Genomic DNA, 14,663 nt, shown 5'->3' with positions numbered 1-14,663 from the left:
ACGTCATCTCTTTCAGGGAAGACCCTGCATTTTTCAACATGATAATGCCAGACCACATTCTGTAGCAATCACAACATCATGGCTACGTAAGAGAAGGATCAGGGTACTGAAATGGCCAGCCTGAAGTCCAGATCTTTCACCTATAGAGAACATTTGGCGCATCATAAAGAGGAAGGTGCGACAAAGAAGGCCCAAGATGATTGAACAGTTAGAGGCCTGTATTAGACATGAATGGGAGAGCATTCCTATTTCTAAACTTGAGAAACTGGTCTTCTCTGTCCCCAGACGTCTGTTGAGTGTTGTAAGAAGAAGGGGGGATGCCACACAGTGGTAAAAATGGACTTGTCCCAACTTTTTTGGGATTTGTTGATGCCATGAAATTTGGAAACAACAGATTTTTCCCTTAAAATGATACATTCTCTCAGTTTAAATTTTTGATCTGTGATTTGTGTTCTATTCTGAATAAAATATTAGATGTTGGCACCTCTACATCATTGCATTCAGTTTTTATTCACAATTTGTTTAGTGTCCCAACGTTTTTGGAATCTGGTTTGTAGATACCCATTTAACTAATTGATAAAATCACAATTCCATCAAGAATAACACAAATAGAATTTTAATAGTGTCTGACTGTTTGAAAATACAAGTAATTTGATTGGTGGGTTGGTTCTCTACACATATTGCAGCCACTGAACCAGTATTTTAGAAACAATATCTATAGTCCAAATTATGAACTAAGGTTTAGTTTATGGCCCTGTGATGGACTTGCGACCCGTCCAGGGTGTACCCCGCCCCTCGCACAGTGATTGCTGGACATGGGCACCGGCGACCCCCGTGACCCAAAATGGAATAAACGGGTAAAGATAATGGATGGATGGATGGATGGTTTACTTTATTTTTAAAGTATTCTCAAGAAACTGGGAGCAAATCATAGATTGGGAACTTGTTGAAAATTGTCACAGAATATCTTCTACAAAATCAAAACAAATTTTAATTAAGTGGTGAGATACCAGTTGCATCTCATTGCCTATATTCGTAATTTTAATATTTTCAGTTAGAATGTTTTCACTCCTGTATAGTAGGAATGCGCAATATATATGGTACACAATAGAACAACATAATCTTTTGTTTAAAACATATTGCTAAAACTATATTTGATATATTTTGCTCTGTTTTGCACTACAAGAAACAAGCCTAATACTTGATTTGTTTATCATTTAAAACTCTATGGACCTAGTAGTGGAATTTTCTTAATTCAAAATAAATGATGGCAAAAGGACACCCTATGCTTTTTTTTCATTCCTATTGAAAGTTTTATACCAAAAATATATTGTGATATATACCGTTATCACCATCCTTCACAATACATATCGTGATATGAACTTTATGCCATATCGCACCTTCCTAATGTGTAGACTCTTGTGTCTGTTTAAATGCGTTTTCTGACTAAATCTTTGCCCACAACATTCGCAAGGAAACCGTCTCCTGTGTGAACCGTCGTGTGTTTAAATCTGTCTTCTGACTAAAGCTTTGTCCACAAAGAACGCAAAGAAACGGTTTGGCTCCTGTGTGCTCTCGTGTGTTTAAATGTGCCTTCAGACTAAATCTTTTTCCACAACGTTCACAAGGAAACTGTCTCCTGTGTGGACTCTCATGTGTGCTTTTAAAGTTTTCTTACAACTAAGTCTTTGTCCACAAAGTTCACAAGGAAATGGTTTGTCTCCTGTGTGGACTCTCATGTGTCTGTTTAAACGGTCCTTTCGACAAAATCTTTTCCCACAATGTTCACAAGGAAATGGCTTGTCTCCTGTGTGGACTCTTATGTGCGTGTTTAAATGTGTCTTCCGGCTAAAGCTTTGCCCACATAGAGCACAAGTAAATGGTTTGTCTCCTGTGTGGACTGTCATGTGTGATTTTAAATGTCCCTTCTGACTAAATCTTTGTCCACAAAGTTCACAAGGAAATGGTTTGTCTCCTGTGTGTACTGTCATGTGTTTGTTTAAAGTTGTCTTATGACTAAATCTTTGTCCACAAAGATCACAAGGAAAAGGTTTGTCTCCTGTGTGAACTCTCATGTGTGTATTTAAATGAGTCTTCTGACTAAATCTTTTTCCACATATATCACAAGGAAACGGTTTGTCTCCTTTGTGGAATCTCATGTGCGAGTTTAAAGTTGTCTTGTGACTAAATCGTTTTCCACAAAGAACACAGGGAAACGGTTTTTCTCCTGTGTGGACTCTCATGTGTCTGTTTAAATGGCTCTTCTGACAAAATTTTTGTCCACAAAGTTCACAAGGAAACGGTTTGTCTCCTGTGTGGACTCTCATGTGTATGTTTAAATGATTCTGACTAAATCTTTGTCCGCAAAGATCACAAGGAAACGGTTTGTCTCCTGTGTGGACTCTCATGTGTGTGTTTAAACTTGTCTTCTGACTAAATCTTTGTCCACAAAGTTCACAAGGAAACGGTTTGTCTCCTGTGTGGACTCTCATGTGTGAGTTTAACGTTGTTTTATGACTATATCTTTGTCCACAAAGATCACAAGGAAACGGTTTGTCTCCTGTGTGGACTCTCATGTGTGCTTTTAAAGTTTTCTTACAACTAAGTCTTTGTCCACAAAGTTCACAAGGAAATGGTTTGTCTCCTGTGTGAACTCTCATGTGTCTGTTTAAATGGTAATTCTGACTAAATCTTTGTCCACAAAGTTCACAAGGAAATGGTTTGTCTCCTGTGTGGACACTCAAATGCGTGCTTAAATCTGTCTTATGACTAAATCTTTGTCTACAAAGATCACAAGGGAATGGTTTGTCTCCAGTGTGGACTCTAATGTGTCTGTTTAAATGTGCTTTGCAAGAATATCTTTTACCACAGTCATCACAGCTTATTGATTTTGGCCTAGTGCGGACTTTCCTGCTTGGCTCTACATTTTTCTTATATCCAACACATTTTTTATTAAGCAGACAGCTTGAAGACTTCATTCCTGAATGACTCGTCATGTGTCTTTGAAAAGTCCGGTTACTAACATACTGCTCAGAGCAGCTCAAAGATTTGTTGACAGTTTTTACCTCTGAGTCGGGAGCACTGCTCTCCTTCCAGTCTTTGATTCTGTCTTCACGTTCTGATTCAGACTCTGATGAGTTCTTTAGTGGAGAGTCGGGATTTGTCATTTCACCATCCTCTTCATCGTCCTCATTAACGTCAGTCTTTGAAGAGCTGGGAGTGTCTTTGTAAGTCTTTAACTCTTGACCACTGATAAGATTTTTTTTATCATTCTCATTTTTTGAAGGAACTGTAGTGACCAAAATCCTGATATCGTTCTCCTCCATATTGAATTCAGCTCCTGCCAGACTGGTCCAAGGGTCTTCTCTTCCACTATATGACAAGAGGCTCTGGGTCCTGCTGGTCCACATCAGGCCTTCAGTCTTGATGAGCTTCTTTTAATCAGCAGCAACCATAGACATGAACCACTGAAACATGTACATTAAGAACAATGTTACTTCAACATTCACACACACACACACACACACACACACACACACACACACACACACACAATTTTACCATCACAATCACCATCTTCTGTCTGCATATGCATTGATAATATCGACATATTTCTACAAAAGAACAAAAGGCAGAAAAAAATGGCTATTTTAATATCTTGATGTATGCTCAATAATCCAGGTAGAAAAATATAATAAAGTTGTCAAGTTCTCTAGATGGATTTAAAAAAAATAAAAACTTGTTGAAACATATCGTCTTTTATCCAAAAATCGTCTTTAACCATTTGTTAGCACGATTAATGTCACAACGTTTCCAAATATCTGGCATCTGCACTCATCCCTTTAGTTGGCAGCTCAGAACATCGCATACAGAACGACATGGACTTAGTGGATAAGGTGAGGGATGTCATCATGGACTGATGAATCAATGGTCTCTTTTGATGTCACATCACTCTTTACGCTGTATGTGCATTCCTGTTGTTGAAGCAGTAAAGTTGGTCTGTTTAAGGTTAAAATCAGACACCACCCCGAGCAGCAAGACCACGCTTTCCACAGAGCAACTGTGTCAACTCTTGAAACTGTGTCTGCAGGCAACCTACTTCACATATGGAGGGCAATATTGAAGACAGAAACATAGGTGTGCTATGGGGTCCCCAGTTTCTCCTATAGTTACCAAACTGTACATGAAAGATGTAGAAAAGAAAGACTTGGCATCCTTTTCAGGGCCACCACTGAGACACTGGTTCAGGCATGTTGATGCCACCTGGAATAAAATTAAATCTCTGGATTTCCAACATTTCACTGATCACCTCATAACACTAATTTGTCAACTCTGTGGATAAATATACAAAGTTCACACAAGAAAATGTAAAAGATGGAAGGTTGGCTTTCTCTGACTGTAAGGTCTCAGTCTATGATGGAGGACATTTGCAAACTGATGTGTACTGCACACCCACTCACACAGACCAGTATTTGCGATTTGACTTCCATTACGAAAGATCTTCTTTGATTTGAAGATTTGAAGCTCTCGACCTTGACCTCTCTAAGTGGCTTTAAGAATCTGTTGGACTCCTGGCAAGGACTAATGCAGACATGTTCCTGTTTTTAGTTTTTTACATTCGCCTTAGAATCTAGCAGTTTTTTGTTACTTTTCGGGTTTTTTTGTCATCCTATTTGTTAAAAAAAATAAAAAATAAAAATCTGTATGACTGTATGACTTTTTATAACTGTTTATTGTTGTCGCTGTTGTCCACTGTTGTCATCATTCTTTGTTGAAATCAGGTCTCTCTTGTAAATGAGTCCTTGAGGCTCAATGGGATTTACCTGTCTAAATAAAGGTTGAATCAATTACCATCTGGAGCACAATAGAAGATGATATTTTTTCTGAAGTACTGTGGGTCATGTGATTCCAGTGGGATTCTGGCAGGTCTGGAGTCAGCCTTATTATAACTCAAGTGATCGGGATGGGACTGGATTAAAAGTTAACCAGAGCAAACGGGAGTGGGAACTGACCAATAAGCAAAAAAGCAACAACAAAAAAAAAAAAAGAAAACTTGGGACAGGCGCAGCTATTTTATAGTTTTCTTTCAAAAAGCTTTCACCATAAAGCAAGTCAAAAGAAATACATGGCCCAGAAGTCAATGCTTCCGGCCGCTGCTTTTCACCGAGAGGGAGAGATGAGCAGCAAAGTAACACCAACAGAGAAACAGAGTGCTGAAAATAGTTTGCAACGCAAGGTAAGACGTAACTTACTTTCTATTAAGCTCACAGAATGGGCAGGAAAACAACCTGTTAAAATACACCAGAATGCAGGAAATGGCATCTACTTTATTCAAAAATTTTCTAGGGGAGGAACCCCAGACCCTCCCACCACCATATTACAAATGCTTCTGACACCAATGGCCACCACATTACTAAACAAGTACACACATGGTGTTCAAAGTGCACTCAGTTTTACTCAGTCTTGGTGGTTTGCTAGTCGGGTGGTGGTAGCCTGGGATGATATCAAATTCTCAGCCTGGATACGTAGTGGAGATACCATTTAGTATTTCTACAAATCCTTTGGTGTCTTTACTTCCCTCTGTGGGGTAAATGACTGTATATACCAGAACACAACGGTTCCATTAGTGAAGTTCAGAGTTGTCCATCTGTAGCAGAAAACAGAGCAGCCTGGGTCACAATTTTAAATCAGCTCTTGTTAAATAAAAGAAGCAAATACTCAAAGTTAGGGGTGCACAAAAAAAAATCGATAAAAAAAAAAAAAAAAGAATCTAGATTCTTAGACCTGGCAATTCTGAGTTTCTAAAGGCCCATAAATTGATTTTAAAATGCATTTAAGTTTCATATTTTCTCTACTCCTACTCCCCGTTCGGCCGCCATAGAATTGAGCCGTGTAGGCCACCGTACAGCAAGCTAGTTAGACAGCTTCCTTTATCTGAATGGAGCCTGCTAGCATGGAGGAGGGAGGGATTCAACCCCTCTTCATCTTTAAAAATAATTTCTGATCCTACAATGTTCCAGGGGAAGACAGAGCTTCACAAGAGCACGGTTGATTACAAGAAGTGTAAAATAAAATTGCGGTACAGTATTTTGGAAATACAACAAAATGCATGGAAGATGAAAGTGAAGCAAGCAGCTGACCAGCAAACTCTGCAACAAACTTCCAGTCTTCTCCAAAGGCTGTGAAGATTTCCCTCTCCATCTCCTGCTATATCACAAAGGATTTACGAGCAAACAGCTCAGTGGAAGGTGAGGGGTTTAGGTTTATTTTTAATACGCTGGACCCAATGTACGTTATTCCTTCATGTAGATTTTTTTTTGCGATAAAACAGCACCGCAACTTCGCCATGAAACAACAAATGGGAGAAGCCCTGATGCAGCTGCAGCTCAAATGTAACTGTTTTTTTCTCATATACTAAAACTTATATAGACAAGTTATACAAAAATCTTTATGTAATTTGTCTTTTTAACAGGTTGAAGAGAGGTCAGATGAGACACGTCGCCTGGAGCCAGTTTTAAATGATACAATTTATGGTTTATAAATTATAGTTCAGAAGAGGTTTTTGTGCAAACATGCACAGGTTTGGAAATGTTGTTAAAGATTTACTAAATATGAATCAATATGTTTAAGACTGAAGTCTGTATATTTCATATTTGGTTAAGTTTAGAAAATATAACAAATGTTAAAGCAATATGGTTAAAAATAACTGTGAAGTCTGTATTTTATTTTGAGTTAAAGTTTAATATACTATGTATGGTAGGCTGAAGTCTGTTTACTTTTATATTTATATATTTTGAATGTCTGTGCTGGACTGGAGACCTGTCCAGGTGTCTCCCACCTCTCACAGTGATGGCTGATATGGGCACCAGTGACACCCGTGACTCGAAAAGGAAGAAGTAGATAAAGATGATGGATGGATTAATTATTTGTTCATATAATTTATTTCATTTGTTTTTGAAAAATTCAGGCAACTAAGCTAACTTAATACTGGTAATTTAAGTTCCAGAATTTTATGCACTCCAATATTTTTTATTTTTGGTATGAATATAAAATGAATCCAAAAGATTTGATACAGTAAGGAACCTAAAATGATTGTTTTAAATAAATGTTCTATTTGTTTACATTGTTGTTTAATCTTTTCAGCTTGTCAGTTACATATTCATTATAACTGAAACAAAATTTATGAACATTTCAATAGAAAAATCGTTTGAATTGAAAATCGTTTCCGAATCGGGAAATAGATTTTGAATCGTATCGTGACAACAAAAATCAGAATCGAATCGGATCGCCAGACACAGAGATTTGCACCCCTACTTAAAGTTTATTTAGTTGTCTTTAAAAAGTAAATATAATAGCAGCAGTGCATGGTTTTTCAAAGTGTTATTTTCCATTGCTGATAGAAATCAGTTGTGACTGCGTATGATAAATAAACAAAATTCAATCAGAGTCAGAGTTTCTTTATTGTCATTCGCACCACATGTGGTACATGTGGTGGAGCGAAATCATGTACCCAGGGTCCCAGTTACATCCAACAATAAAATGTATAAGAAAAACAATTAATAAGATCTAAGATATGAACTAAGAAAAACATCAATTAAAAATACACTAAGCACTAATAGCATAAAAACATTATGTCGAACAGCAGCACGAACATGAGCATGAGTCTGTGTGAGCAGATGAGCACGCATGAACACATCAACAAGAAACAGATCAGTAGCAACATGATGTGATTTTTCCGGTTAGAGATTCATGAGTCTAACAGCCTCAGGGTAGAAGCTGTTCCTCAGTCTAGTGGTTCTACATTTAATGCTCCTCAACCTCCTTCCTGAGGGGAGCGGGGCAAAAAGTGTGTGTGCTGGGTGACTGGGGTCCTTCATGATGCAGGTGGTCCTCTTCCTGCATCTGGAGGTGTAAATGTCTATGATGGTGGGGAGGCTGACTCCAACAGACTTCCGTGCAGCCTTCACCACTCTCTGCAAAGCTTTTCTTTCTGCAGCTGTGCAGCCTCCATGTCACACGTTGATGCTGGAGCACAGGATGCTCTCCACTGCACACCTGTAGAAGGAGGTGAGGACTGAGCTTCCCAGACCAGCTCGTCTCAACCGCCTGAGGAAGTAGAGTCTCTGATGAGCTTTCTTGATCAGGCTGGAAGTGTTGTTGCCCATATATATACAGGTCCTTCTCAAAAAATTAGCATATTGTGATAAAGGTCATTATTTTCCATAATGTAATGATAAAAATGAAACTTTCATATATTTCAGATTCATTGAACACCAACTGAAATATTTCAGGTCTTTAATTGTTTTAATACTGATGATTATGGCATACAGCTCATGAAAACCCAAAATGACTGTCCCAAAAAATTATTTCATCCCACCGATGAAAGACAAGTGTTTTTAATACAAAAAACGCCAACCTTCAAATAATCATGTTCAGTTATGCACTCAATACTTGGTTGGGAATCCTTTTGCATGAATGACTGCTTCAATGCAGCGTGGCATGGAGGCAATCAGCCTGTGGCACTGCTGAGGTGTTATGGAGGCCCAGGATGCTTCAATAGCGGCCTTAAGCTCATCCAGAGTGTTGGGTCTTGTGTCTCTCAACTTTCTCTTCACAATATCCCACAGGTTCTCTATGGGGTTCAGGTCAGGAGAGTTGGCAGGCCAATTGAGCACAGTAATACCATGGTCAGTAAACCATTTACCAGTGGTTTTGGCACTGTGAGCAGGTGCCAGGTCGTGCTGAAGAATGAAATCTTCATCTCCATAAAGCTTTTCAGCAGATGGAAGCATGAAGTGCTCCAAAATCTCCTGATAGCTAGATGCATTGACCCTGCCCTTGATAAAACACAGCGGACCAACACCAGCAGCTGACGTGTAGTGGACTAGGCCTGATGTCAAAACTGACCAGATGGACAGAAACTGTCATTTCATTGATTTGAATCCAGAAATACAGTTTGACCCATCCTGAGACTTTCTTTCTTGAATTAATCAAGTGGAAAAAGACAATTCTCTATGATCATTACTATTTTACAAATGTTTTGATAATCAAATTGTGTTAGTTCAAACAATGTTTACATGTTGAAGTGAACTACTCATTTTTATTTACTTAAAACAGTGTAATGATTTTTAATCCTCAATTCAAAGTGAAATCAAGTTAGAGTACGTTACAGAGTAATGATTCAATTTCTTGATCGTCTGCTTGAAGTGAGCAAGTTTGTAAGTGTGTGTCAAAGTTCAGGTTTCGGTCAACTAAAAGTTTACTGAAAAGAAATGTCATGTTTAACTTTTACCGCAAGATACTTGGTGGAGCGACGCCACGAAGTCTGGTTTTTCCATGATATCTTTCTGTCTGTTCTTAAACAATCCTTGACTTTCCATAACACCTTACATCATAAACCACACCTCTGTTGGGGTCCATCGACCAATCAGAGGCTCTCAAACGAACCGGAAGTAGAGCCCATTTAAATATCGGCACTTCCTAGTTCAAGAGAGAGCAGAAGAGTTCAGAGTTCTTGGAATCCAGAATGCAGAGAGTTTGGGAGTACCTGAATGCAAACGCAAGCATTCATGGATGCTGCTAAACCAAACAAGCTGAACCAGAGACGATTTTGGGAATTATAACTTCTGTTTGGATAACCTTGCACGGCTCTCGAGGTATTTGGCTGTTCTCACGGAGACGCTGAACAGTGGTTGGAAGTGAGACTCCACGCCGGAACTGATCTATCTTCAGAAAAGGTAAAAGTCGACCTTCACCAAAAGTGTACTGTTGGGACAAGCTGATTTCCGAAGGAGCGTGCACGTTCTGGTTAAAACAGACAAATTCCCTCACACATCTCTCTGTAAGATAAATCTCAATTTTCCATCTTTAAACTCTCCTTTCTGCTAGAAAATTAATCCAGATGTTTTCATTAATGTCTGTGGTGAAGCAACGGAAAATCATGGCCGTATGGTTTTCCTGGTTGTAAAGCTGATTAATTATGTTGTTGTTTTCATATTCTGCCAAATTAATGTAAATGTGTGATGTGTTAAACTTGATTCTGTTAATAAATGACCCACTCGCTTGGTGAGTCAAAGATAATTAACGTCTCACGTCCACATTTCATTAAATTCAAAGCACGACATCATACAGTCCAGAAAGATGAGTGAACCCGTTTAATGTATGAATATATCTCAGGATATGTCATACTACACATGGCACCCCAGACCATCACTGACTGTGGGTGCTTCACACTGGACTTCTGGCATTTTGGCATTTCCTTCTCCCCAGTCTTCCTCCAGACTCTGGCACCTTGATTTCCAAAGGAAATGCAAAATTTACTGTAATCAGAGAACATAACTTTGGACCACTCAGCAGCAGTCCCAGGCGAGATGCTTCTGCCGCTGTTTCTGGTTCAAAAGTGGCTTGACCTGGGGAATGCGGCACCTGTAGCCCATTTCCTGCACACGCCTGTGCACGGTGGCTCTGGATGTTTCTACTCCAGACTCAGTCCACTGCTTCCGCAGGTCCCCCAAGGTCTGGAATCGGCCCTTCTCCACAATCCTCCTCAGGGTCCGGTCACCTCTTCTCGTTGTGCAGTGTTTTCTGCCACACTTTTCCCTTCCCACTGAGGTGCCTTGATACAGCACTCTGGGAACAGCCTGTTCGTTCAGCAATTTCTTTCTGTGTCTTACCCTCTTGCTTGAGGGTGTCAATGATGGCCTTCTGGACAGCAGTCAGGTCGGCAGTCTTACCCGATTGCGGTTTTGAGTAATGAACAAGGCTGGGAGTTTTTAAAAGCCTCAGAAATCTTTTGCAGGTGTTTAGAGTTACGTCGTTGATTCAGATGGTTAGGTTAATAGCTTGTTTAGAGAACCTTTTCATGATATAATTTTTTGGGACAGGCATTTTGGGTTTTCATGAGCTGTATGCCATAATCATCAGTATTAAAACAATTAAAGACCTGAAATATTTCAGTTGGTGTGCAATGAATCTGAAATATATGAAAGTTTCATTTTTATCATTACATTATGGAAAATAATGACCTTTATCACAATATGCTAATTTTTTGAGAAGGACCTGTACATCATTTAATTTTTCATAAATCAAGGTTTTTGCTCAATAACGTTCCAGTCTTTTGACCCACACACACAAAACTTACATCAAACTACTCTCCAAGACCAGTCAGATGAGCCACACCTGTTATTTCTCATTTTTATACATTTGATAATTTTATATAATTTATGTTTCATAAATCAGGATTTTTGCTCAATAACGTTCCAGTCTGTTGTCCCACTCACACAAATCTTACATCAAACTACTCTCCAAGACCAGTCAGATGAGGCACACATATTTATTAAACATTTTTATGCATTTGATAATTTTACAGCACTTTGGTTGGCCTTGTCGCTGTTTTAAGTGCTCTATAAATAAAATAGTATGGTACATAATTTATTTTTTCATAAATCAGGGTTTTTGCTCAATAACGTTCCAGCCTGTTGTCTCACTCACAATTACATCAAATTACTCTCCAAGACCAGTCAGTACACCAGTAAATAATTAAATTTTTCATAAATCAGGGGTTTTGTTCAATAATGTAGATGAACAGATGCTCAGATATATTCATCATTTAACACGGATTCCTCATTTTTCTGGACTGAATAAAACGTGCATTGAATTTAAGGAAATGCAAACGTGAGACGTCATTTATATTTGACCCATCAAAATGAATGCGGTCATTTATTTACAGAATCAAAATTTAACATCAAACATTTACATTAATTTGGCAAATTATGAAAATAACAACATAAGCAATCAATCAGGAAAAATCATACGGCCATGATTTTTCCGTTGCTTCACCACAGCGATGTTATGAAAACTGTACAATTATGATCTTTTACCCACATGAATGTGGGTGAGCATTTTACACAGACATTTCTAAAATATCTGGAAGAATTTCTACTTGATAGAAAAGTTTAAAGATGGAAAGAAGTTTAGAGGGAGTAAGATGGTGTGTGAGGGGTGAAATGTGTTCACCAGAATCGACACTCTCCGGCTTTCTTCAGCTTTTCCTTACAGTACACTTAGGTGATGAAATCGGCTCCTTTACCTGGAGATGTCTCAGGTGAGATTCCGTTTAACGCACCCTTTCAGCGTCTCAGTAGGATGCTGTTACTCGTCCGAAGTAATGGCGAGGCTCTGTTCGACACATATTCACCTCAGTGGAAAATGTTATAATCCCATGGAACTCGGAAGAGCTCTGTTGTCAGGATCATCCCGTCTCTCACAGAACTGGTTGGACTGTGTATCCAGCAGAACTCCAACAGCACTCCATCAGAACTTCAACAGAACCAAGCCCGAGTAGACCAGGAAGTACTGACATTTTAAAGAGCTGTTTCCCGGTTCACTTTTGGGATTTGTTCATTGGTCAGAAACGACCAGACGGGGTGTGTTTTGTGACGTAAGAGGTTAGAGACAGCGAGAATTGTTATGAAACAGATCAGAAATGTTCTCACAGACAGAGAGAGTTTTGTTTTGGCGCTGTTTCAGCAACAGGTGCCAAAACTTCTCTATTTACGTCTGAGAGGATGTTAAAAACATGACAGTTTTAACATAACAACTTGTTTTGCGTTTTATTCCAACCTTGGACCAACTTACACTTGCTCATTCAAAAGCAGAAATCAGAAAAGGCATAATTACTCTGTAACAGCTTTGACATGAGAATAAAAATCATTATACAGTTAATAAAATTGATTAGTTCACTGCCACATCTAAAATGGTTTGAACTAAGACACTTTGATTATCAACATTTGAAAAATAGTAATGATAATAAAAAGAGAGTGTTCTTTTCACTTGAATCTTCAAGAAAGAAAGTCTCAGGATGGGTGAACCTGTATTTCTGAGTTCAAATCAATGAAATGACAGTCCCTGTCCCACAAGGTTCTTAAGGTCAAGATTTTTGACCTTAGACTTAGTTTTTGACATGGGCCTAGTCCACTACAGTCCCCCCTTTGGAAATCATCGCCTGTCCATGGAGATGAATTCCAACTATGGACTTACGCCTTCGATTGTCCTTGAAGCTTGATGTAATCCAGCAAAGAAACAAGAGTCAAGAGTAATCCAGCAAGGAAAACAAGAGTCAAGAGTAATCCAGCAAGGAAAACAAAAGTCAAGGTAATTCCACAATGTTCTTGGTAATTCCATTGTGTTGATTATAATCCCATATCGTCTCGATAATTCCATTGTAGCAATGCTTTAACCCCTTGGAAACAGAGTCTGTAATCCATTGGAAAAAGTCATATAATCCACAATGGTAAATCCACAACGATTGGAAGTGTTGATTAATCAGCATACAGAGGGGTACCCTTGGGTTGAACTGAAGAAGCGGCCACTGGATGAAGAGTGGAGACCAACGTCAGGATTGCAGGTCGCCTCCAGCGAAGGTTGTCTCCAGCGACGTCCAGCCTGTGTCGTTCTGGTTCAATGTGTCATGCAATTATGTGGTTTAAGGTGGGCTTATGAAGGTGATTTTACATAAGGCCTTAAACTATATGCACCTGGTGTGTAAGCTATTATGGTTGGGAACAGCTACGACTACCAGTTAAGGGGTGGAGCATGCTGAAAAGGGGTAACTACAGGGGTTTAAGCCTATAGAAAAGGGTTCCAAACTACTTTTCCATTTCTAACTTGGGTTAAGTTAGCTTTACATGGCAAAATATAGTTTGGTTCAAATGTCTGTTGTCTTTTAGACGAACGACTTGAGATTGGGTGTTTGGTTTCCCCATAAATGTTTTGGAAGTCTATGGCGAGACTTATCAAAAAGAATTAGCTATCCCCCCCGAATAGAATTGTTCGAGTAGGTTCGGCTTAAGCGATGTGAGATCAATGTAGATTATGGTGCTTAAGGTAACAATAATATACATTGACTCCGCAAGGATTGCAATTTAGCGAATGAACTGCATGTTGGCATGGTTAAAGGCCTCTTAGTCTCTAACTTAACTTACACACAAGATACATTCTTACCACAGAAACAACCAAAATCAACTAAACAACGTTTCAACACCGACAAGAGTAGTGACTAAGCATCTAGAAACATCGTTTCACTGCTTCTCCTCACCCTGGTTGTCAGTTTCAGTCACGCTGTCCCGTGTGAGTGGCTTCTTTGCGGACCCGCTTACGCGAGGCATAATCATATCGAGGTGCGCTGCATGGCGATCCACGTCGACTCGGAGTGACGTTTGGCCCCGGAACAGGGATGCGAGTATCCCACACAACACGAGGGTTATCGTCATTAGCAGGGCTATGATTAATGTGTCCGCGCTCGACCACGCATAGGTAATTGGTTGGATCGGGTTCTTAGTTGTGGACCTGAGGGACTTGAGAACTCGGTTTATTGGTTCCACGTCGACGACTTGGGTGCCTTCAAAACGGATCCTTCCCAGAGTCTCTGGATCTATGTCTATAGACATATTTCCCAGGTACTCTGAGTCATCCAGAGTCGCGTCCCATCGTTCCGGATCGAGGTGATAGAGCGTCAAATCACCAATGTGTATGGTTGTTCCCTGGGGAACACTGATCCACATTGTTTTGTCCGGTAACGTCAAAGGTCTATTTGCCCCGGGTTGGTCGTAGGCTATAATCGCCTTTCTTTGAGGAGCGTTCACTAGCCAACGAGAGCCAATTAT

This window comes from Nematolebias whitei, chromosome 20, assembly GCF_014905685.2.
Source record: "Nematolebias whitei isolate Nwh7 chromosome 20, NemWhi1, whole genome shotgun sequence".
In the NCBI taxonomy this organism is placed as follows: Eukaryota; Metazoa; Chordata; class Actinopteri; order Cyprinodontiformes; family Rivulidae; genus Nematolebias; species Nematolebias whitei.
This window is presented reverse-complemented; position numbering follows the sequence as displayed.